This window comes from Scyliorhinus torazame, chromosome 3 (genome assembly GCF_047496885.1).
Source record: "Scyliorhinus torazame isolate Kashiwa2021f chromosome 3, sScyTor2.1, whole genome shotgun sequence".
NCBI classification, from domain to species: domain Eukaryota; kingdom Metazoa; phylum Chordata; class Chondrichthyes; order Carcharhiniformes; family Scyliorhinidae; genus Scyliorhinus; species Scyliorhinus torazame.
Window position 1 is genome coordinate 185,056,396 of NC_092709.1, and position 25,200 is coordinate 185,081,595.

The 25,200-nt window shown below is 53.1% G+C and overlaps 1 protein-coding gene across 1 annotated transcript in view; it reads left to right on the top strand.

Annotated features, from left to right (window-relative positions):
• Positions 1-555: 555 nt before the first annotated feature.
• LOC140408828 (Krueppel-like factor 3) overlaps positions 556-25,200 on the top strand; it is a 133,060-nt gene continuing 108,415 nt past the window's right edge. Inside the window, exon 1 of the mRNA XM_072496566.1 lies at positions 556-609. The gene's annotated coding sequence lies outside the window, so the exon portion shown is untranslated. The remainder of the gene's footprint in view (positions 610-25,200) is intronic.

The following is a 25,200-nucleotide window of genomic DNA, read 5'->3' on the forward strand; positions in this document are numbered from 1 at the left end:
AGACACAGCGGTGCAGACCATGGGGAACCGCCAGGGCTGGCAGAGCCAGATGATGCAGGGGCAGCCGGGGCTTGAGCCAGCTACCCTTCCATCCCAAGGTCGACCCCAGGGCCCTAAGAGCACCAATCAGGAGGGGGAGATGCCGGGTGCCAAGCTGGACCCATCCCATGGACTGGGGATGTTGGTCACCAGCTCCCCTGAGTTCCACCCCTCTGATGAGGTTGTGTCTCGCAGTCAGCACACGGGACAGGGTGGCGCAGCTGTGCATGCGGCACGGTAGCACAGTGGTTAGCACTGTTGCTTCACAGCGCCAGGGACCAGGGTGTCTGCGTGGGTTTCCTCCGGATACTCCAGCTTCCTCCTACAAGTCCCGAATGACATACTGTTAGGTGAATTGGACATTCTGAATTCTCCCTCACTACACCTGAACTGGTGCTAGAGTGTGGCGACTAGGGGATTTTTACAGTAACTTCATTGCAGTGTTAATGTAAGCCTACTTGTGACACTAATAGAGATTATTATTATGTGCTGCAGACAAGTGAGTCGGGGCCCTCTGGCCCAGAGCCCCCGGAGGACGCCCATCAGGGGCATCGAAGGCCACGGGATGAGGTAAGCAGCTGGCTGCCTCCACCTTTGATGTGCACCCTGGGGAAACATCAAGATGTAGTGGTAGAGCAAGGAAGACCAAGCATGATGCGGGAACCGAGGGAGAGGGGAGGGGGTGGAGGGGGGTGGGGGGTTAGGTAAGGGGTGGGGAGGGGGGGAGGGGGTTGTGGGTGTGGGGGAGCGGCAACATCAGGAGAGGAGTTTGGGGGCGGCACGCGGCACAGTGGTTAGCACTGTTGCCTACGGCGCCGAGGACCCAGGTTCGAATCCCGGCCCTGGGTCACTGTCCGTGTGGCGTTTGCACATTCTCATCATGTCTGCATGAGTTTCACCCCCACAACCCAAAGATGTGTAGGTTAGGTGGATTGGCCATGCTAAATTGCCCCTTAATTGGAAAAAAAAAATTGGGTATTCTAAATTTATAAAAAAGAAAGGAGTGGGGCTTGTACAACACATTAAACATGTTTTCACAAAATCATTATGATGCCTCTGTCATTTCCTTCTGCAATGCAGGCCAACCCCTGTATCCTTTGCCCATCTCTCCAGGCATCCCCCCCCCCTCCCCCCCCCCCCCCCCCCCCCACCGTGGCAGCCCACCCCTGCGGAGGGTCCTCCACACCCCACCGAGCACTGGGTTGGGCTGGCAAGCCCAGCACTCCTGAGCACTTTGCCTGTGACCAAACATGGATACTCACCTCCTTGGCTCCTCACTGATGCCCTTGTGCCAGGTTCACGTTTTTCAAAAGGAATACTAATCGTTGCCAGCATGAGCACTTGCTGGGGAGGCCTCTGAATGATGGGAGGCCATTGGACATGGGGGTGCTCTTGTTAAATGTATGGAAATAGGGTTTAAATGATGATATTTGGTTTCTCGCCACACTACGGCGAGATCCTGATTTCACCTATGGGAGCGGGCAGGTTACATCGCAAACTGTTTGCCAAACTGTTCGAGAATGCAATGAGGCTGGAGAATCGCGTCCCATGGGCAGGATTCTCCAGTCCCCCAGCCGCATGATTCTTAGCGGCATGCCGTTCGCTGGAGGTGGCATTCTCTCTTCCTACCGCTTGTCAATGGGATTTCCCATTGAACCCACCCCACACTGCCAGAAAACCTGTGGGCAAGGGAGCACTGCCAGCGGGAAAAGAGAATCCCAATGGCCTGAGAATTCCAGTCCATGGTTTCTGACAGCAAGAGGTGGGAATCTATTTCTAATTCATAGGCGTACTCATTAAAGCATTAATGGTTCCAGATTAAATTGTACCTTTGTGATTAAGGTTGCAAACGAGAATCATGTGCCTTCAGATTGACAACTGCTTAAAGGTGGCGTACAGACGGTGAGGTACTCTTCCTGGTGGATTATGAGTGAGTAGGAGCTGCTTTTTTTGTGCAGGGAACATTGTTTGGGAAGAGGAGGCTAAGCTGCTTCAGTGGCTGCTCAGGGAGGTCAGACATGGTTTTCCTGAGGAGGAATGTCAGGTTGTGGTGGGCCTAAGAAGGGTCGTGGGGGACAGAGGGACAGAGCCAGATGACAAAGGGAAGATCAATCTCTATCGAAGGCAGCACAAGCATGAAAGATGGGAGATCAAGGATGATTGAGGCCAGGTCAATGGTGAGGCTGTGAGATTCGAGCACAATCTAGGGCAGGTTCTGGGTCATAGAGGTCGCATTGAGGATTTTGGCGTGGGCAGGTCCAGCATTCTGGAGGGTGGGGGGCAGTTTTAGGTTAACACATAGTTGATAAAGATTGCTGGTGGGTGGCTCAAGGGTCACAGATGGAGGAAGGTCAAGGATGGTGGAGGGAAGGTCAAAGGTGATTGAGGGAGAGTGCAGGGTGATGGCCTGCAGCTCCAGGAACCCAAATGTGGCAGATTGGGAGGGGGTTTAAACTCAGAATCCTCCTCTCAGACAGACCCATTGATGCTGCTGGTTTTCAGAGAGTGAATGCTTCTCCAGGTGCTATTTAATTATGGTGCCCAGACCTGTAACCGCCATGAGGTAACCATAGGATCAGTGGCTTTCTGCCCGTCCCTGCCACACAATTGGCTAGGCCACTCAACTATGCCTAGCTAATAGGCTGGCTGCTGCATCATCGTGCATGACCAGCTGTCTCACCTCCAAACAGACCCGCTCACTTTCCTTTGGGACACTGAACGCTGAAACAATTGTCTGCTTTTGTTTTGTCCTCTATGGGCCCAAAGTTTACTCAGGGCCAGGAAAACAGCAAGAGAGGGTACAGATTTCTAGAAAACCAAAAATGTTTCCCAGACAGGGCTTACCCACAAGACGCCTTTCAAAGTTTTCAGCCAGCCTGATTGACAGAGAGACCACCTGTGGAGTAGGAAAGCCACTGCAGAGCGGGTGTCAAGCAAATGGAGGAGTCAGAAATAATGGAAGTCAAAGACTGTGGGGAGCTGGGGGTGGGAGATTGTGGGGAGCTGGGGTGGGAGATTGTGGGGAGCTGGGGCCAGAGACTGTGGGGGGCTGGGGGTGGGAGATTGTGGGGAGCTAAGAGCCAGAGACGGCGGGGGGCTAGGGGTTGCAGATTGTAGGAGGGGTGGGGGTGGGAGATTCTGGGGAGTTAGGGACCAGAGATTGTGGAGGGCAGGGGGGATTGTGGAGAGCTAGGGGCCAGAGATTGCAGGGAGCTGGAGGCCAGAGATTGCAGGAGGCTGGAGGCCGGAGATTGCAGGGGACTGGGGCTGGACATCAGCTGGAGCTGGGGGCCAGTGATTGCATGAGGCTCGGGTTGGGAGATTGTAGGGAGCTAGGGCTGGAGATTGCAGGAGACTGTGGTATGGAAATCACAGGGTTGACAGTCAGATAGTGAGGAACAATTGGGGTTCACAGAGATTCCAGTGTTAAGTTTGCAACAGCAGGAATAAATCTGAGCAGCATTGTAACTGCACTTACCATAAGCTAATTGATCATTCTTGCCTCCTTTTACCTGCCAGAATTTCCAAGCTCCGTGAAACTGGTGTCCATGTGATTAAATAAAAATGTAATGTAGGAAAGCAGAGTTTTCTGCCACTTCTGTTTTTCCATCACTTTCCATGATTTGTGTAAATAATTCCAAAGTCTCTTTGTTTCTACATCCCCTTTAAAAATGTGCCATTTAGGTTATATTATGGGCGTAATTTAACGGAAATGAAACAGAGTCTCATTTAGCTAGGTGTTTTCCTGCTCTAGCAGCGTCAAGAACAACCCCACTGTTAGATGGGACTCTGCTTCATTTTGGGACCTCAGCGAGGAACGCCTCATCAAAGCCACACTCAGTCAGTCCCATTTCCTCCACCAATGAGCTTCACTCGGCAGTGCAGGAAGAGTTTGGGCGCCATTTCTAAATGCCCCGGGTGCCAGCCTGGCACTGCCAAGATGTCCAGGTGGCATCAGCAGTGTCAGGGTGCCACCCTGTCCAGGGGCCAACCACCCGGGACCTCTGAGTGCCTGGGAGATGCCCCAAGTGCCGCTCCGCCTGGTCCCTGTTTGTGGAGAACAGTGTTAAACGGCACCCGGCTGGGGTCTCCTCTGCGAGGAGATTCGATCGCGGACGCTGGTTAGATCCAACAAGTGCATGTTCTCAGCACACTTTAATATGCAAATTTAGGTCCCGCCTATTGTGGGCAGGATCCAGTTTGTGACGCCTCATGAGATCTCGTTAGATCTTGCGAGGGAGAGCGAGCCGGGTAAATCTTGCGAGAGACCACTCGCCCGATTTTTCCGGCTGCATCCTGTACTGATCTCACCTTACATCTCCATATTTTTCCTTGCAAAATAAATCATTTTGCATTTCCCTGCATTCAATCTGCCATCTGTCTGCCAATTTCACCACACTATGTCCTTCTGAAATCTGTTAATATCCTCCTCATTATTTATAACATTGCCACGTTCTGTACCATCCGCAAATCTTTGATATTATGTCCATGTAATGAATCTATGTGCAAAATTCTCAGCCTCGCGCTGCTGGCAGTGGAGTTCCCAGTGAGGCGGAGAATCCAGCAGTAGTGAAGAAAACAGGATTAACGCCCTGATGCTCCGGCTCCCTGCTGGTATTAGGATCGAGGTTCGTGCCCTGAGCCAGCGGGAGGACGCAGATGGGTCATTAAGACCCATTTAGTGGGCTGGGCTCCTCCAGACTGGGAATCACATGGGTGAAAATCACTACAGGTCTTGACAATCATGGTGCTGGCACGGTGGACCTTGCGGTGAGCCAACGGGTCACTCTTATGTTATGGGCGAGGCTTTTCAGAACCCCAAAATGTATCATGGAGTTCAACCAACCTCCCTTTAATGGATTTGTTGCTTTTCCGAGCACACGGCTTTTTCCCTAGGTGTGGGGAGACAATTATGGACACGTGGGTTTTTAAACACAAAACACTGTTTATTCCATGAACTCAACTTAACATCTTAAATAAACATTGGATCTCTTAACACCCCTTACTTCAAAGATAACTCAGAAAATATTGCAACAGTAAATAATTCCTTAAAATGTTCCTTCAAACTTCCAAGAGACTTAACACCCTTAAACAGTATCACATCAGGTTAAAGGATATATATATTTTCTGTAGAATGGCAGAGACTGTCGCAAACTGGCTTTCTACTTTTAATCTGCTCTCAGCAAAACCAGCCAGGCACTTTTTACCTGCTCTCAGCAAAACCAAACTGCAAAACTTGCAACTCTCTGGAAACACACACACACTGCTTTTAAAACTGAAACTAAAAACCTGCAAAATGGCTGGCCTGAGCTGAGCTCCACCCACTCTATGACATCACTGTTTTCTTAAATGTTCATTGCTTAAACATCCATGTCTTAAAAGTACTCTCACATGACACTTAACAATAATAATAATCTTTATTGTCACAAGTTGGCTTACATTAACACTGCAATGAAGTTACTGTGAAAAGCCCTTAGTCGACACACTCTGGCGCCTGTTGGGGTGCACTGAGGGAGAATTGGTAAAAGTTCAATTCACCTCACAAGCACGTCTTTCAGGACTTGTGGGAGGAAACCGGAGCACCCGGAGGAAACCCACACAGACACAATGAGAACATGCAGACTCCACACAGACAGTGACCCAAGCTGGGAATCGAACCTGGGACCCTGGCGCTGTGAACCAACAGTGCTAACTACTGTTCTACCGTGCTTGTCCCCAAAGTCCATCCGAGGCTTACCCCCCACAATGCAAGCCATACCCACCCAACCCCCACCAGAACCCCCCTCCCCCCATCCAACATTGACTCCCCAGTGTTAAGTGCTGTCAATTTACAGATGAGTATTTAGATATATTGTTGTTTTAAATAAATTTATAATTCCCAATTCGTTTTTCCAATTAAGGGTCAATTTAGCATGGCCAATCCACCTACCCTGCACATCTTTGGGTTGTGGGGGTGATACCATGCTGACACGGGGAGAATGTGCAAACTCCACACGGACAGTGACCCAGAGCCGGGATCGATCACGGGTCATCTGCGCCGTGAGGCAGAAGTGCTAATCACTGCGCCACCGTGCTGCCCCATTTAGATATATTGCTGCCCCATTTAGATATATTGTTGATCATATATAAAACAGAAAAAGCTATATTGTTATTGAATCAAACATTCCATTGTCCTTAACTCAGCCCCTTCAAATGGGGGATGATAAACTAAAAGTAAAGTCGCCATAGTCCCAGATGGCCATAGGCTGCTTTCCTGTTTGCCGGGGAGAGCTGACTGGTGCAGATTTATCCTGACGATCACCACACCTCAGGTGAGGGGCAAGCTTGAAAAGGTGGACCTTCATGAATAAACGGAAGATATTGAAGCTCTAAAACAGTATCAGATGAGAAGCCTTTCTATTCATAATAAAGTTAAAATCCCTTAGTTACCAAACTAAGTTCAGAGATCTGGGTCTTTTTTCTTAGAAAAACATACTTCAAGGGTATTTGATCAAAGCTTTCAAATAATGAAGGGACTAGACTCTGTCTGTGTGGATAGGCAATTTTCTTTTTTTTTATATAAATGTTTTATTGAAATTTTTTTCCCTAACAACAATTTGTCCCCTCTTACAAAGCAAACGCAACAATAACAATACAGAAATTTTAAACAATACACAAGTAACAAAACCCCTTTATCTTTGACCTAAACTAAACCCCCCCCCCCCCTCCCCCTGGGTTGCTGCTGCTGGTCATCTGTCTTCCCTCTAACGTTCCCCTAGGTAGTCGAGAAATGGCTGCCACCGCCTGGTGAACCCTTGAGCCGATCCTCTCAGGGCAAACTTTATCTGCTCCAGTTTAATGAACCCCGCCATATCATTTACCCAGGCCTCCAGTCCGGGGGGTTTCGCCTCCTTCCACATGAGTAGGATCCTGCGCCGGGCTACTAGGGACGCAAAGGCCACAACGTCGGCCTCTTTCGCCTCCTGCACTCCCGGCTCTTCCGCAACTCCAAATAGAGCTAACCCCGAGCCTGGTTTGACCCGGGCCTTCACCACCCGCGAAATCACTCCCGTCACTCCCTTCCAATACCCTTCCAGTGCCGGGCATGCCCAAAACATATGTGCGTGGTTTGCCGGGCTCCCGCCACACCTCCCACATTTGTCCTCCACTCCAAAGAACCTGTTCAATCTTGCTCCCGTTATGTGTGCTCTATGTAGCACCTTAAATTGAATCAGGCTAAGCCTGGCGCATGAGGAAGAGGAATTTACCCTGCTTAGGGCATCAGCCCACATACCCTCCTCTATCTCCTCCCCTAGTTCTTCTTCCCACTTTCCTTTTAGTTCGCCCACCGACTCCTCCCCCTCTTCCCTCATCTCTCGGTAAATCTCTGACACCTTGCCCTCTCCGACCCACACCCCTGAAAGCACCCTGTCCTGTATCCCCTGTGTCGGGAGCAACGGAAATTCCCTCACCTGTTGTCTAGTAAATGCCCTCACCTGCATATATCGCAAGAAATTTCCCCGGGGCAACTTATACTTTTCCTCCAATGCTCCCAAGCTCGCAAAAGTCCCATCTATAAATAAATCTCCCACCCTCCTAATTCCCAACTGGAACCAGCTCTGAAATCCTCCATCCATTCTTCCTGGGGCGAACCTATGGTTGTTCCTGATTGGGGACCCCACCAGGGCTCCCCGCACCCCTCTCTGTCGCCTCCACTGTCCCCAGATATTCAATGTTGCCGCCACCACCGGGTTCGTGGTAAACTTTTTAGGTGAGATCGGTAGCGGCGCCGTCACCAGCGCCTCTAAACTCGTCCCTTTACAGGACTTTCTCTCCAGTCTTTCCCACGCCGCTCCCTCACCCTCCATCATCCATTTACGTATCATTGCCACATTGGCGGCCCAATAGTAATCGCCCAAGTTCGGTAGTGCCAATCCTCCTCTGTCCCTACTACGCTGAAGGAACCCCCTCCTTACTCTCGGAACTTTCCCTGCCCACACGAAGCTCGTGATGCTCCTGTCTATTTTATTAAAAAAGGTCTTAGTGATTAGTATAGGGAGACATTGAAATACAAATAAGAACCTCGGGAGGACCATCATCTTAATTGCTTGCACCCTGCCCGCCAGCGATAGAGGCTGCATGTCCCACCTCTTGAAGTCCTCCTCCATTTGTTCTACCAACCGTGTCAGATTAAGTCTGTGCAAGGTTCCCCAGCTCCTAGCGATCTGAATCCCCAGGTATCGGAAGTTTCTTTCCACTTTCCTTAGAGGCAAGCCTTCTATCACTCTACTCTGGTCCCCTGGATGTATCACAAATAATTCACTCTTCCCCATGTTTAGCCTATACCCCGAGAAATCCCCGAACCCCCTCAAAATTTGCATAACCTCTATCATTCCCCCCGCTGGGTCCGACACGTATAACAATAGGCCATCCGCATATAACGAGACTCGGTGTTCTTCTCCCCCTCTAATCACCCCTCTCCATTTTCTGGAGTCTCTCAACGCCATGGCCAGAGGTTCAATTGCCAACGCGAACAACAATGGAGACAGCGGGCATCCCTGTCTTGTTCCCCTATATAGTCGGAAATACTCCGATCTATGTCGACCTGTAACTACGCTTGCCGTTGGAGCCCCATAAAGAAGTCTAACCCAGCTAATAAACCCGTTCCCAAACCCAAACCTCCTTAACACTTCCCATAAATACTCCCACTCCACCCTATCAAATGCCTTCTCTGCGTCCATTGCCGCCACTATCTCTGCCTCCCCCTCCACTGGGGGCATCATTATCACCCCTAATAGTCGTCGCACGTTAACATTCAGTTGTCTCCCTTTTACGAACCCTGTCTGGCCTTCGTGCACCACCCCCGGGACACAGTCCTCTATCCTCGATGCCAGTACCTTTGCCAACAATTTGGCGTCCACGTTCAACAATGAAATGGGTCTATAGGACCCGCACTGCAACGGATCTTTATCCTTCTTCAAAATTAACGATATCGTCGCCTCCGACATCGTCGGGGGTAGAGTCCCCCCTTTCCTGGCCTCATTGAACGTCCTCACCATCAACGGGGCCAACAAGTCCACATATTTTCTGTAATACTCCACCGGGAACCCGTCTGGTCCTGGGGCCTTCCCTGCTTGCATGCTTCCCAGTCCCTTAATAACCTCGTCCACCCCAATCGGTGCCCCCAGGCCTACCACCCCCCGCTCCTCCACTTTCGGGAACCTCAATTGGTCCAGGAACTGCCGCATCTCCTCCTCTCCCTCTGGGGGTTGAGACCTATACAGTTCCTCATAGAAGGTCTTGAACACCTCATTTATCTTTCCTGCCCTTCGCACCGTGTCTCCCCTTTCGTCTCTAATTCCTCCTATCTCCCTCGCTGCTGCCCTCTTTCGCAATTGATGAGCCAACAGGCGACTCGCCTTTTCCCCATATTCATACCTCCTCCCCTGTGCCTTCCTCCACAGTACCTCCGCCTTTCTGGTGGTCAGAAGGTCAAATTCCGTCTGGAGTCGTCTCCTCTCCCTGTACAATTCCTCCTCCGGGGTCTCTGCAAATTCCCTATCCACCCTTAAAATCTCCCCCAGTAACCTTTCCCTTTCCTTGGCCTCTGTTTTCCTTTTGTGGACCCCAATGGAGATCAGCTCTCCTCTGACCACCGCTTTTAGTGCTTCCCATACCACTCCCACAGGGACCTCGCCGTCGTCATTGACCTCCAGATATCTCTCAATACACCCCCGCACTCTTGCACACACTCCCTCATCCGCCATCAGTCCCACATCTAATCGCCAGAGTGTTCTCTGCTCCCTTTCCTCTCCTAATTCCAGGTCCACCCAATGTGGGGCATGATCCGAAACCGCTATGGCTGAGTACTCCGCTTCTTCCACCCTAGAGATCAACGACCTTCCCAAAACAAAAAAATCTATCCGGGAGTACACTTTATGGACATGGGAGAAGAAGGAAAACTCCCTAGCCCTAGGTCTAAGAAATCGCCATGGATCCACTCCCCCCATTTGGTCCATAAACCCCTTAAGTACCTTGGCCGCTGCCGGCCTTCTTCCGGTCCTTGAGCTGGATCTATCTAGCCCCGGGTCCAGCACCGTATTAAAGTCCCCTCCTAAAATCAAGTTTCCTACCTCCAGGTCCGGTATACGCCCCAGCATCCGTCTCATAAATCCCGCATCGTCCCAGTTTGGGGCATACACGTTAACCAACACGACCTCCATTCCCTCCAGCCTGCCACTCACCATTACATATCTACCTCCGCTATCTGCTACGATGTTCTTTGCTTCAAATGCGACCTGTTTCCCCACCAAAATGGCCACCCCTCTATTCTTTGCGTCCAGTCCTGAGTGGAACACCTGTCCCACCCATCCTTTCCTTAGCCTAACTTGGTCCGCCACCTTTAGGTGCGTCTCTTGGAGCATAACCACGTCTGCCCTTAGTCCTTTCAAATGCGCGAGCACTCTGGCCCTTTTTATCGGTCCGTTCAGGCCTCTCACGTTCCACGTGATCAGCCTCACTAAGGGGCTACCTGCCCCCCTCCCGTGTCGACTAGCCATTACCTTCTCTAGGCCAGTCCCATATCCCGCCTCCGCGCTCCCGCTCGCTCCCCCAGCGTCGCACACCATCCCCGCCCACCCACTCTTTAGCTATTTCCTTTTGGATTTCCGCAGCAGCAACCCAGTTGTCCCCCCCCCCCCCTCCCCCTCCCTCCCCCCCTCCCCGCTAGATCTCTTTCTAGCATGATTGCTCCCCCCATATTACTTCCGTAAGTCAGCTGACTTCAACTGACCCCGGCTACTCCTGCTCACTCCTCGACCCCCCCCCATGTGGGGAACTCCCATCTGCCTTGCGCCTGTCTTCCCGCCTTATTCTTTCTGGTGCGGGAACATCCCTTTACCTGACCTGCCTCTTATGGCGCAGCTCCCTTTCCCCTCCCCCTCCCCTTCCCCATTCTCCAACTATGTCCCGTCTTTCCCCCCTCACCGGCGCCCACATTTCCCCAATGTCTCCCCCCTTCCCTGTTTACTTCTCAATTAACTTCCACCGTAACATTAACAATAACATTTCCTGCAGCATCAGTCCCTCAGTTCCGATCCAATTTCTCTTCTTTGATGAAGGTCCATGCTTCCTCCGCCGTCTCGAAATAATGGTGTCTCTCCTGATACGTGACCCATAGTCTTGCCGGCTGCAGCATCCCGAACTTCACCTTCCTTTTATGCAACACCTCTTTGGCTCGGTTGAAGCTCGCCCTCCTTCTCGCCACCTCCGCACTCCAATCCTGGTATACCCGTACCACTGCATTCTCCCATCTGCTACTCCGCACCTTTTTAGCCCATCTCAGGACCTCTTCTCTATCCTTAAGGCGGTAAAATCGCACGATTATCGCCCTGGGTGGTTCTCCCGCTTTTGGTCTTCTCGCCGGAATCCGATTTGCCCACTCCACCTCCAAGGGGCCCGTAGGGGCCTCAGCACCCATCAGTGAGCTCAGCATCGTACTTGCGTACGCTCCACAGTCCACTCCTTCCACACCCTCAGGGAGACCCAGTATCCGAAGGTTCTTCCTTCGCGCTCCATTTTCTAGGGCTTCGATCCTTTCAGTACACTTTTTATGAAGTGCCTCGTGCGTCTGTGTCTTAACCGCCAGGCCCAGGATCTCGTCCTCAATATCTGTCACCTTCTGCTCCACCACACGGAGCTCTGTCTCCTGGGTCTTTAATGTCTCCTTGAGCCACTCAATTGCCTGCAGCAACGGGGTCAGCACCTCCCTCTTCAGCAGCTCCACGCACCGTCTCACAATTTCATGCTCAGGCCCCCATGTCGCCTGCGCTTTCTCCGCCGCCATCTTGTACTTCTCTCTTTCTGACCCTTTGGTCGACGATTCCTCGTGCTGCAGCCACCGCCGCCGGTTTTTTCCTCCTTCGTTTGGGGGGGACTCCCTTCTCACGCCCCACACCGGGTTGCGTCGTCGAAAAATTCCCCGTTGGGGCTCTTAAAAGAGCCCGAAGGTCCGTCGGAGCTGGAGCCGCCGAAGCGTGCGGCTAGCTAGGCATCACCGCAACCGGAAGTCCCTTCAGTGGCCTTGATGAGGTCTTTTCACAGTTGTTCCCTCTGCTGCTAGAATTCACTTTTGATACAGGCCCTCAGGTCAGCTTGCAGCTTTAAGCTTGCCCTTCCCCCGCCTGCATGCTGGAAGAGGCCCTGTTTATCCTGCAGTTGCAGCCAAATCTTTTACTGTTTCTGCGTGTGTCTGGCAACCAAGAGACATACCCTTCCTGGGGGACACTGTCGGGGGAATATTGCAGCCTTCTTTCCACACCGGGAAATGTCAAACAAATGCCGTGGGGGCCCTGTAAAAGAGCCCAAAAGTCCGTTCCAAGCAGGAGCTGCCGAATATGCGACCTAGCTCTGCATAGCCGCACCCGGAAGTCTAGGCCGATAGGCAATATTCAATGGGTGGTTTAAGAAGATCCAGGGCCAGGTGTATATGTTATAGGATATCAGGGGCGGGATTCTCCCGCAATCGGCGGGGCGGGCCGTACCGGTGCCAAAGAGTGGCGTGAACAACTCTGGCGTCGGGCCGCCCGGAAGGTGCCGAATCCTCCGCACTTCCGGGGGGCTAGGCCGGCGCTGGAGTGGTTGGCGCCGCGCCAACTGGTGCCGAAGGGCCTCCGCTGGCCGGCGCGAGTTGGCGCATGCGCAGGAGCGCCAGGGTGTTCTGGCGCATGCAAAGAACCGCTGGCATGTTTCCTGCACATGCGCAGGGGGTTTCTTCTCCGCGCCGGCCATCGCGGAGCCTTACAGAGGCCGGCGCGGAGGGAAAGAATGCCCTCGCAGCACAGGCCCGCCCGCAGATCGGTGGGCCCCGATCACGGGCCAGGCCACCATGGGGGCCCCCCTGGGGCCGGATCCACCCGCGCCCCCCTGAGGACTCTGCAAGCCACCCTCAGAGCCAGGTCCTGCCGGTATGGACATTGTCTCATCCACGCTGGCAGGACTGGCCGAAAACGGGCGGCAGCTTGGCCCATCGGGGCCTGTCCTTTAAATCTTTGTAAAAAATTACCTGGAGTGTTTAAAAATATCATTGTTTGCTATTTCACTCTAAGGGGGCGATTTTGTGTCTGCATCCACCGTCAGCAAGAACAGCAATGCAGGTACAAAGTCTCGGGGGAATTGGGAAACGAGATTCTCGCTTCTCGATTTTCCACGCCACTCACATTTGACGTAACGAGGTTCATGCCCACAAAGGGCGAGAAACTAATTTTAATAGTTTTGCATCCTTTTTAATCTCATTACTGATCTTTCTCACCACATGAACACCGCTTGCTGAATATTCAAACCTTACCATCGCGACAAGCAAAGGTAAGTATGTCTCTGGCACAGATTGACACTGCCAGGTTGCCATTACCAGCTTGACATTTCCAACCTGGCAGTGCCAACCTGTGTTAGGACAGTGCCATGGGGGCAGACCCTCTGTGGAGCCCCATTTGGGGCAGGGTTCGTGTTATGTTTGTGGGGGGAGGAGCCCCCGATGCTGATGGTGGGCAGGGGGAGGGGGGTGTTGGCTGATGAGCGTTCCCGATGCTGTGCTTGTCGTGAGGGTGCGGTGAAAGGCCCTGGTTCTGATGTTGGTTGGGGCAGGGTGAACCCCCAATGCCTGTGGGTGTAGGAAGTCCCCCATGTCCATGGCGGGGGTGGGGGATTTTCATTCTGTGCTGATCGGGGCGACATTTGTAAAATCCGCCTCGGATTGCATGGAGCCAGCCTGGCTGGCTATATCAGGCCCCTCCCTGCCACAGTGATGGTGTACACCATGCCCCTGAATTTATATTTCAGAGTGGCTAACAATCTGGACAAAATCTGAACTAAAAGCTCCAGCTGGAGAGCTACACGCTGGGTTTAAGTCAGAGCCTGAAACTCTGAAAAAATATGGAACAAGTCGCCCTGTGTGTTGACATAAACATGGGAGCTATCAATACTGGATGAGTGCCAAATGACTGATTCCACAACCTTCAATTATCACAGTATGGTGCCTACCATTTTATGGTTTGATTTACAGCTCCATGTGGTTATACACTCTTTGAAATTAGGCTATGAGTTCCAATTCCTGTCTTTATAAGGAATTATTATTGTTTATTTTTAAATTTAGAGTACCCAATTTTTTCCAATTAAGGGGCAATGTAGCGTGGCCAATCCACCTAGCTTGCACATTTTTGGTTTGAGGGGGCGAAACGCATGCAAACACAGGGAGAATGTGCAAACTCCGCTCGGACAGTGATCCAGAGCCGGGATTGAACCTGGGACCTCGGCACCGTGAGGCCGCAGTGCTAACCCACTGCACCACCATGCTGCCCTCTTTATAAGGAATTATGCACATTAATTAGATGTGCGCACTTATAAGGGATTATACACTTGAATGAACTGTTTGTTTTTATGAGCGATTATGTAGTTGGAGGAAGGTAAATGTAGTAAATGAGATTTTATGAATGAAAGTATATTTTTTGAAAAAATAAGGGGCACAATTTAACGAGAATGAAACAGAGAATGTTTAGCCATTTTCCCCAGTGCTGGCAATGCTGAGATCGACCCTGCTATTAAACGGGACTCTGCTTCATTTCAGGCCTCAGCGAGGAATGCCCCGCCATGGCCGCACTTAGTCCCATTTCCTGCACCAACGACTTCTTGCGCCAGAGCAGGAAGCGATTGGGGTGTCATTTTTAAATGGTGCCCCAATCTCTAGACCTCTCACCACGGCCTCCGGAACACCCCCCCCCCCCAATGCTCCAACTCACCTATAAGGCGATCACCAAGACCTCATAATGGCAGGGCACACCCCGGCGCAGCCAAAATGCCTCCCGGGCACCTTGACACTGTCAGCCTGGTACCATCCCACCAGGCTGGAAGTGGAACCTGAGACCCTTGGCAGTGCCAGTGTGGTACCCAGATGGCACTGCCAGAGTGTCCAGGTGTCACTGCCATGGTTCCAGGCTGGCAGTGCCAAGGTACCTGAGTGGCTTCAGCAGTGCCAGGGTTACACCCGGCCCACAGACCGACCACCCGAGAGCTTCCGATCACCTGGGAGACCACCCAAGTGCTGTGCCACCTGGTCCCCATTGGTGGAGACCAGTGCTAAATGACACCCAGCTGGGATTTCCTCGGCGAGGCCATTAGATTCCGTCGGCCAATTAGCTCTGGCGGAGACAGATTTAAGTATGTCTAAGTGCACACTTAAAAATGAAAATTTAGTTCCCACCCATTGTGGGCAGGATCCAGATCATGACATCTCGCAAGATTCCGTTAGATTCTCATGAGGCATGGCGAGCCGGGTAAATCTCGTGAGAATCCTCTTGTGAGATTTACCAGCCACATCACATCCCAAGTCGGGGTGACATGGTCATTAGATCGCACCCAAAATCTAGAATAGATACTGAGAAGTTTATACTATTTAATCTCAGAATGTCTTCTGAGATCTGCCCATGGTAGATACTGGGTGAGTTGGCATGGTAGATATAAGGGCAAAGGTTGCATGTGTTGGCATTAAGTTGGCATAGGAGCTATAAAGATCCATGGGCAGAGAAGCATTGGTTGGCATGGAGGACATGAGGGGATGGTATCATAATAATCTTTATTAGTGTCACAAGTAGGCTTACATTAACACTGCAATGAGGTTACTGTGAAAATCCCCTCGTTGCCACACTGTGGCGCCTATTTGCGTACACGGAGGGAGAATTCAGAATGTCCAATTCACCTAACAAGTGGCATGCAGGGTGGGGGACAAGGGGTTGAGAGGTAGAGGAGGTGGTGAGCAATGGAGGTAGGAGTGAGGGATAGAGAGGGTAATTCAGGATGGGGGAAGGAGAAAGATAAGCACGTCTTTCAGGACTTTGTGGGAGGAAACCAGAGCACCCAGAGGAAACCCACGCAGACACGAGGAGAACGTGCAGACTCCGCACCGACAGTGACCCAAGCTGGGAATCAAACCCTGGACCCTTGCACTGTGAAGCAACAGTGCTAACTACTGTGCTACAGTGCCGCCCAGTTGAGAGTGGATGAAGAGCATGGTGTGTATGAGGGCTGACAGTCACCATTTCACTGTCTCTTTGCTGTTAGCTTCGTCCTCCAATGCATAATCCTGGATGAACTGCAATTCCTTGCAAGTGAACATCCTTGCAGGTGAACATTGGCAAAACCGCATGAAAATGCTGATTTTGGTCCAGGCACTGCCATAATATACATCTATGTAAACAATAGAGTGCAGACAGGCAGTGATTGACACACAGGATGACCAGTAAGCACACAGAACAGAGCAGCCAATCACCAGACAGGACACGACCACTATAAAGCCAGAGAGCACCAGTTTTCTCGCTCTCTCGGGACCCAGCCTCAGGGACAGTCAGAGTTAATGAGCTGGCCAGTGCAAACACCATGTGGTAGCTAGTAAGTCTGGTTAGGCTAGTATCAGGTCTCCAGCCAAGTCAGCATGGTGTCAACCCACAGTTGAACATGTATAATAGTTTAGATGATAAAATTGTGTTACATCTTATCAAGTGTTGGAGGTCTGTCTCTCGCTACTCTGCATCAAGTGCAGTCCACATCGACCCAGCCTACCCAACACATCAGGCACAAACTCCACATCCTCGACAATGACCTCACCGCCCCCCCCACCATGATCATTACATCAGGCTTAACTAAACTGCTCACAACTTTGGCATGCAGTTTGGCGCTGTGCTGAGGTTTTGTAGGAGAGAAGGAATTTGGAGTTCAGGCAAAGGAAAACAAAACGTTCCTGGTTCCCCAAAGCAGAATTTACCTAATTAGCACTCCACTGATGGGAATGACACAGAGGCTTCCATTCAGACATCACCAGATCACATTTAATAAGGTCTCAAGCAGCCTCACACCTTGCTACGTATACTCAGAAGAGCCGGTTGAGATCAAAGGGAGGGGGAGCCAGGAAGGACACTGTTGATCTGAACTGCTGCATCAGCCAGTTTCTGCAAGGTGGATAGTTTTTACAAAAGCCCTTTAGTGAGTTGCAGTCCATCAATCGCCGATCAGAAATCAGTTGGCAGGGGGAAAGGAGGAGCCTCGGCGTGTTAGAAAAACACACCAAAAGTTGAAAGAGTCAAAAAGATCATAATACTTTATGTTCTCTCAAGAAGCCAATGAGTTGTGTTCATATTCTTTCCGTAGTTTAACCCTTGCATCACTCTCTCCTTGTACTATGTTTGCATGTTGAAGTTTATACTATTCTGATAGTAATCGTTGAGGTGACCTTTCACTTTCTCTCCGACAATTTCTGGACAGCTTACATCTTTGCATTGTTCACCTTTTTCTAGCTTTCATTTTTGTACCCCCTCAGCTTACTATCCATATGTTCCATTGTTTCAGCCTGTCACCCGTCAACACAGATATCTCAGCATTGTGCTCTCTCCTCACTGGGCTGCGACACTTGCTGATCACTCTGCCTCTAAAATCCCTGAAATGCTCCTGATTGGAAATGATGAGTAACCAAGTTTCAAATTTGGCTTAAAGGCCTCACTACGCACCTATCTGCAGGAACTGGGCCCAGCCCTCTGGGGTTAGAATCACTATAATTCAATCTGGGCCCCTGTCTCCTAATGGAAATCTCAGGATTGTGAGGAGCAATGCTTTTGGAACTGGAGTCCAAGAGGTTGACCAACATTCACCTTCCTGGTATGGTGGGTACTTTCAGCAATAACACACTGCAAACTTACCTTTGTAACATTGTTTTCAATTAGAACAATCCCCTTTAAGACATTGGCAGCAATGGAATGAATAAAAATCAGAGGCCGTTCTAAAGTGTTGGGAACGGCCTGCTATCTAACGGCACTTTGTTGCTACTGTGGACCATGGCAGTGAGCATCCCCCACCTCCCCTCCATCCCCGAGGCCGCACTTAGCATAATTTCCTGCACTGAGGAACTCCGACAAGCGCAGCTTTTTAGTGGAGGAAGAGATCAGGTGCCATTTTTAAATGGTATGCTGATCTCTCGCCCTCCCGACCCCTAATACCCCAACTCACCTGTAAGGGGGTCCTTGGGCCCCCTGCGCCCCACATCACATGGATAGGGTATCCCCAGACCCAATCCCTGGCATCAGCAGAATGTCAGCGTGGCACCTTAATACTGCCAGCCTGGCACCCTGGCAGTGCCCATGCCAGCCTGACAGTGCCACTTGGGCACTCCAGCAGTGCCAGTGTGGCACCAAGGTGGCACTGCCGGGGTACCAGTCTGGCAGTGCCAAGATTCCTGAGTGGCATCAGCAATGCTACCCTGCCCAGAGGCCAACCACCGAGGGGCCTCTGATCGCCTGAATGACCCCGCAGAGTGCCGTTCTGTCTGATTCCCATTTGCGGGGACCAATGTTAAATGTCACCTGGCTGGGATCCCGACGAGGCCGGTAAATGCCAGGTGGCCGTTCGATCCAGCATAGACATAGTTAAGTGGGCTTTTAAGGTAACTTAACTTTGCGTGTCTGGGTCCCGCCTATTGTGGGCAGGATCCCGATCACGATGTCTCGTGAGATCTGGTTAGAGTTCACGAGGCGTGACAACTGAAGAAATAGTGGAGGTGTTAGTTATGATCTTTCAAAAGTCACTGGAGTCAGGGAAAGTGCCAGAGGATTGGAAAATCGCTGTTGTAACCCCCCTGTTCAAGAAGGGAACAAGGAAAAAGATGGAAAATTATAGGCCAATTAGCCTAACCTCGGTTGTTGGCAAGATTCTAGAATCCATTGTTAAGGATGAGATTTCTAAATTCTTGGAAGTGCAGGGTCGGATTAGGACAAGTCAGCATGGATTTAGTAAGGGGAGGTCGTGCCTGACAAACCTGTTAGAGTTCTTTGAAGAGATAACAACTAGGTTAGACCAAGGAGAGCCAATGGATGTTATCTATCTTGACTTCCAAAAGGCCTTTGATAAGGTGCCTCACGGGAGACTGCTGAGTAAAATAAGGGCCCATGGTATTCGAGGCAAGGTACTAACATGGATTGATGATTGGTTGTCAGGCAGAAGGAAGAGAGTTGGGATAAAAGGTTCTTTTTCGGAATGGCAACCGGTGACGAGTGGTGTCCCGCAGGGTTCAGTGTTGGGGCCACAGCTGTTCTCTTTATATATTAACGATCTAGATGACGGGACTGGGGGCATTCTGGCTAAGTTTGCCGATGATACAAAGATAGGTGGAGGGGCAGGTAGTATGGAGGAGGTGGGGAGGCTGCAGAAAGATTTAGACAGTTTAGGAGAGTGGTCCAAGAAATGGCTGATGAAATTCAACGTGGGCAAGTGCGAGGTCTTGCACTTTGGAAAAAAGAATAGAGGCATGGACTATTTTCTAAACGATGACAAAATTCATAATGCTGAAGTGCAAAGGGACTTGGGAGTCCTAGTCCAGGATTCTCTAAAGGTAAACTTGCAGGTTGAGTCCATAATTAAGAAAGCAAATGCAATGTTGTCATTTATCTCGAGGCTTGGAATATAAAAGCAGGGATGTACTTCTGAAGCTTTATAAAGCATTAGTTAGGCCCCATTTAGAATAATGTGAGCAATTTTGGGCCCCACACCTCAGGAAGGACATACTGGCACTGGAGCGGGTCCAGCGGAGATTCACACGGATGATCCCAGGAATGGTAGGCCTAACATACGATGAATGTCTGAGGATCCTGGGATTATATTCATTGGAGTTTAGGAGGTTGAGGGGAGATCTAATAGAAACTTACAAGATAATGAATGGCTTAGATAGGGTGGACGTAGGGAAGTTGTTTCCATTAACAGGGGAGACTAGGACCCGGGGGCACAGCCTTAGAATAAAAGGGAGTCACTTTAGAACAGAGATGAGGAGAAATGTCTTCAGCCAGAGAGTGGTGGGTCTGTGGAATTCATTGCCACAGAGGGCGGTGGAGGCCGGGACGTTGAGTGTCTTTAAGACAGAAGTTGATAAATTCTTGATTTCTCGAGGAATTAAGGGCTATGGAGAGAGAGCGGGTAAACGGAGTTGAAATCAGCCATGATTGAATGGTGGAGTGGACTCGATGGTCTGAATGGCCTTACTTCTGCTCCTATGTCTTATGGTCTTATGGTCTAACTGTCAGGAATCCCAGGAGTGGCCTCTCCCGGGACGAGGTGTGGCCAGTAAAGCGCGACCATTGTTATTGAGGACTTTCCTCAAACAAAACCTGGGACATGGTGAAACATGACAAACCTAAAGCTTTGATCACATTTTTGTGCTCAATGCGCTTAAACACAATCAGCAATCATTTGACATCAATTGACCTAATTTGGAATGGGTTTGAGTGAAGATCAGCAGCATTGTGGCATCTCTGACTGCAAATGGTGGGGGAGAGAGGGGTGGAGAGAGGGTGGGGGTAAAAAGATTTTTAAAGGGAGGGTGGGGGAGAGAGAGGTAGAGGGCAGGATGGTGAGAAAGAGGTGGAGATGGAGAAGTAGGGGCTCGAGAGGTGGAGAGAGCTGGGGAGATAGAGGAAGAGGAGGGGAGAGAGGGAGGGTGGGAATGAGGAGGTAGGGTGGAAAGGTGGGGGTGAGAGAATTGGAGACGAAGGGTGGGGAAGAGAGAGGTGGAGAGGGGAGAGAGAGATGGAAAGGAACGGTGGGAGAGAGAGGTGGGGAGAGAGGTGTGGAGAGAGTGGTGGAGTGGGAGGGTGAGAGATGGAGTGTGGGGTGGGGAGAGAGAGGTGGAGCGGGAGGGGTGGGGAGATAGAAGGGGTCAGAGAGATAGAGTGGAAGGGGTGGGGAAAGAGAGGTTGACAAGGAGAGTGGGTGGGGAGGGAGAGGTGCGGAAGTGTGAGGTGGAGAAAGGGGCGGGGAGAGTTGGTGAAGTGGGAGAGAGAGAGAGGTAGAGCGGGGAGGCGGCAAAGAGAGGTGGAGAAGGAGGATGGGTGAAAGAGGTGGAGAGGGAAGGTTGGGGAGGGAGAGAGGTGGAAAGGGAAGGTTAGAGGAGTGAGAGGTGAAGTGGGAAGGTGAGATGTGGAGTGGAAGGGGTGGGGAGGCAGAGGTGGAGAATAAGGGTGGGAGAGAGAATGGAAGGGAGAGAGAACCTGCAATTTGGGGTGATTGGGGTTTCAGGGACAACAGAAAATTGTTGATATGGTGGTAATGGAGAAAATTGATGGTGGAATAGTAGGGGGGAAATTGATCAGGGGGTAGAAATTTCTCTCGGGGTGTGGGGGATGTGGTGGAGCTTAAAACTGCTGCAATCTTTGGGGGAGGTGTAACACAGGTGAGTTAGGATCTGCCACTGATGTGCTGCACCATAAGGTTCAAAGATAAACTCTGAACCATTTGATTTGATTTATTGTCACGTGTACCGAGGTACAGTGAAAGATATTGGGCGAAATTCTCCGTTATCGTCGGAAAGTCCGCCGATCGGCGCAAAAACGGCGCAAATCCCACTTGCGTCACGTCATAAAAATGGGACGATAGTCTCTGGCCCGAAATGGGCTAGCAGCGACGTAACGGGATCCGCGCTTCCGCAGTGGTTCACGCCGTGCAGCGTCATACGCGCTGCACGGCGTGACGGCTCATAAGGCCGCGCAGCTCCCCCCCCAACCGACCGGAACACCCGACCGCAACACCCGACTGGATGGCTGGCCGTCGCTCAGCCCCGAGGTTCGAGTCACGCGATGTGGAGGTGCTCCTGGATGCGGTGGAGCAGAGAAGAGACGCCCTGTATCCCGGGCACGGCCGCAGAGTTGCCCCACGCCACAGCCGGCGTCTGTGGAGGGAAGTGGCAGAGGCCGTCACCGCTGTGGCCCTGACACCACGGACAGGCACCCAGTGCCGCAAGAAGGTGAACGACCTCGTCAGAGCAGGCAGGGTGAGCCTCCCCTATATCCCCCCTCCCCCATATCCCCCCTCCCCCATATCCCCCCTCCCCCATATCCCCCCTCCCCCATATCCCCCCTCCCTCATATCCCCCATATCCCCCATATCCCCCTCCCCCATATCCCCCATATCCCTCCTCCCCCATATCCCCCCTCCCCCATATCCCCCCTCCCCATATCCCCCCTCCCCCATATCCCCCTCCCCATATCCCCCATATCCCCCATATCCCCCCTCCCCCATATCCCCCTCCCCCATATCCCCCCTCCCCCATATCCCCCCTCCCCCATATCCCCCTCCCCCATATCCCCCTCCCCCATATCCCCCATATCCCCCCTCCCCCATATCCCCCTCCCCCATATCCCCCTCCCCCATATCCCCCCTCCCCCCATATCCCCCCTCCCCCATATCCCCCCTCCCCCATATCCCCCATATCCCCCATAACCCCCCCTCCCCATAACCCCCCCTCCCCCATAACCCCCCCTCCCCCATAACCCCCTCTCCCCCATATCCCCCCTCCCCCATATCCCCCATATCCCCCCTCCCCATATCCCCATATCCCCCCTCCCCCATATCCCCCCTCCCCCATATCCCCCCTCCCCATATCCCCCCTCCCCCATATCCCCCCTCCCCCATATCCCCCCTCCCCATATCCCCCCTCCCCCATATCCCCCCTCCCCCATATCCCCCCCTCCCCCATATCCCCCATATCTCCCCCTCCCCCATATCCCCCATATCCCCCTCCCCCATATCCCCCATATCCCCCCTCCCCCATATCCCCCATATCCCCAAGTGAATCCAGCCCTAACCTTAACCTCTGCAATGCACGCGCAACCGATGGCGTGCATTCATATACCTGCCTAACACTGTTGCCTTTTACCCCTGCCACCCCCCCCCCCCACAGGAGAAGCGCGCACACAACAATAGGGAGCATGTGAGGACTGGAGGAGGGCCCGCTGATGAGAGGCCACTGACCGTACACGAGGAAAGGGCCCTGGAACTGGCTGGCGGACCTGAGGACCGGGAGGTTGCTGATGCAGAGGTCGGGGGCCCACCAGCAAGTGAGCCACCGACAGCCCGTCCCCATATCCCCCCTCCCCTATATCCCCCTCCCCCGTATCATCTGATCACTGCCTGATGTCTAACCATGCATGCTTCATTGTGTATCGCAGGACCAAACGTCCAGGCACCCATCCCCGCAGATGCACACCGCCCGCAGGATGCCCCTCGGAGACCACAGGAGACGGAGAGACCCGGACCCTCCAGCATGCGACGCCCGCAGGATGCCCCTCGGAGACCACGGGAGACGGAGAGACCCGGACCCTCCAGCATGCGACGCCCGCAGGATGCCCCTCGGAGACCACGGGAGACGGAGAGACCCGGACCCTCCAGCATGCGACGCCCGCAGGATGCCCCTCGCACACCACGGGAGACGGAGAGACCCGGACCCTCCAGCATGCGACGCCCGCAGGATGCCCCTCGGTGACCATGGGAGACGGAGAGACCCGGACCCTCCAGCATGCGACGCCCGCAGGATGCCCCTCGCACACCACGGGAGACGGAGAGACCCGGACCCTCCAGCATGCGACGCCCGCAGGATGCCCCTCGCACACCGCGGGGGACGGAGAGACCTGGAGCAACAGGGAGACGACACCCCCGTCACGTGCGGGAGCGACCACCCAGCGATGAGGGGGGCAGCCACAGGCCCCCGTCACATCCGAGCCAGGACACCACTACCCAGGACACCACTACCCAGGACACCACTACCCAGGACACCACTATCCGGGACAGCACTACCCAGGACACCCCTACCCGGGACAGCACTACCCGGGACAGCACTACCCGGGACAGCACTACCCGGGACAGCACTACCCGGGACAGCACTACCCGGGACAGCACTACCCAGGACACCCCTACCCGGGACAGCACTACCCGGGACAGCACTACCCAGGACACCCCTACCCGGGAAGACGAAATACCGGACAGTGACTCAGAGTGGATGGGTGGAGACGAACCCCCACCCCAAAGTGCCATGGAGTCAGAGTGGGACGAAGAGCACGACACAACGCCACTGCTGTCACCAACACCCTCCACCATCGCAGAAACACTCACCACGGTTGGGCACTTTAGTGATGAGGCGTCTGGTACACCCACTGGTGCGCACAACACAGCCGTCCCGGTACAGCAGGTGGAGGTAGGAGCAGCAGAGGGACCGGGCGGTCGGAGGGCAGCCCAGGCCGCCCAGATGGATCCCGGGTTCCTGCAGTTACCACACCCACACATAGATCCGATGCAACCACCGACCCGGAGACGAGCGAAGAGGGTGACGGGTGGCTTGTGGCGGCTGCGGTTGCAGGTGGAGGAGTCCACCCGCGTCCAGGAGCTGGGAGTGGTCCCGGTCATGTGTGCCACCCAGGCTGACACAGCACGGGTGGAGGCAATGGTTGCGACGGTGTCAGACATGGGGAACGGTTTGCGAGGCCTGGGGCCTTCCGTGCAGGCAGCGTCTGTGGCCCAGGAAATGGCTGCCCTCTCACAGGAGGCCATGAGCCAGTGCCAGCGCCAGATGGCAGAGGCGCTCAACGCCATAGCCCAGTCTCAGCAGGCCATGGCCCAGTCTCAGCAGGCCATGGCCCAGTCTCAGCAGGCCATAGCCCAGTCTCTGCAGGCCATGGCCCAGTCTCTGCAGGCCATGGCCCAGTCTCTGCAGGCCATGGCCCAGTCTCTGCAGGTTATGGCCCAGTCTCTGCAGGCCATGGCCCAGTCTCAGCAGGCCATCGCTGAGGGCATCGGCGCCAGTGGCCATGTGCGAGCCGGCGTCGCACTGTCACAGACAGGGTTTGACAACACCCTGGGCTCCATGGCTGCAAACCTGCAGACCCCTGTCGATACCAGCATGGGCCTCCAGGACTGGCAGCGCCAGATGTCGGGGGGGCGTCGGATGGCCAGTCCGTTCGCATCCCCCACCCATGTAGAGGCCTGGGGGCCATCGGGCACCCCGAGGGAGGAGGAGGTGGTGTGGTCCGTCCCGGCTCCCTCTGTAGGGGAGGTCCCGGTACACCGCGACACCTCGGACTCCCCCCCTTCCGTCCCAGGTGCATCGGGTGGGCAACGGGCAGGACAGGCTGGCAGCTCGCCATCCCAGTCGCCCGGGCCGCAGCCTGGCCCATCTAGGCCAGGACGCCCCAGGAAACGGCCGCCAAAGGGATCCAGTGTCAGAGGGCAGGAATCACAGGAATCCACCTCCAGTTCTGCTGTACCGTCTGGGGAACCACATAGACGTAGTCAAAGGGCCCGTAAGGCCAAACAATTAGACACTGAGTAAGT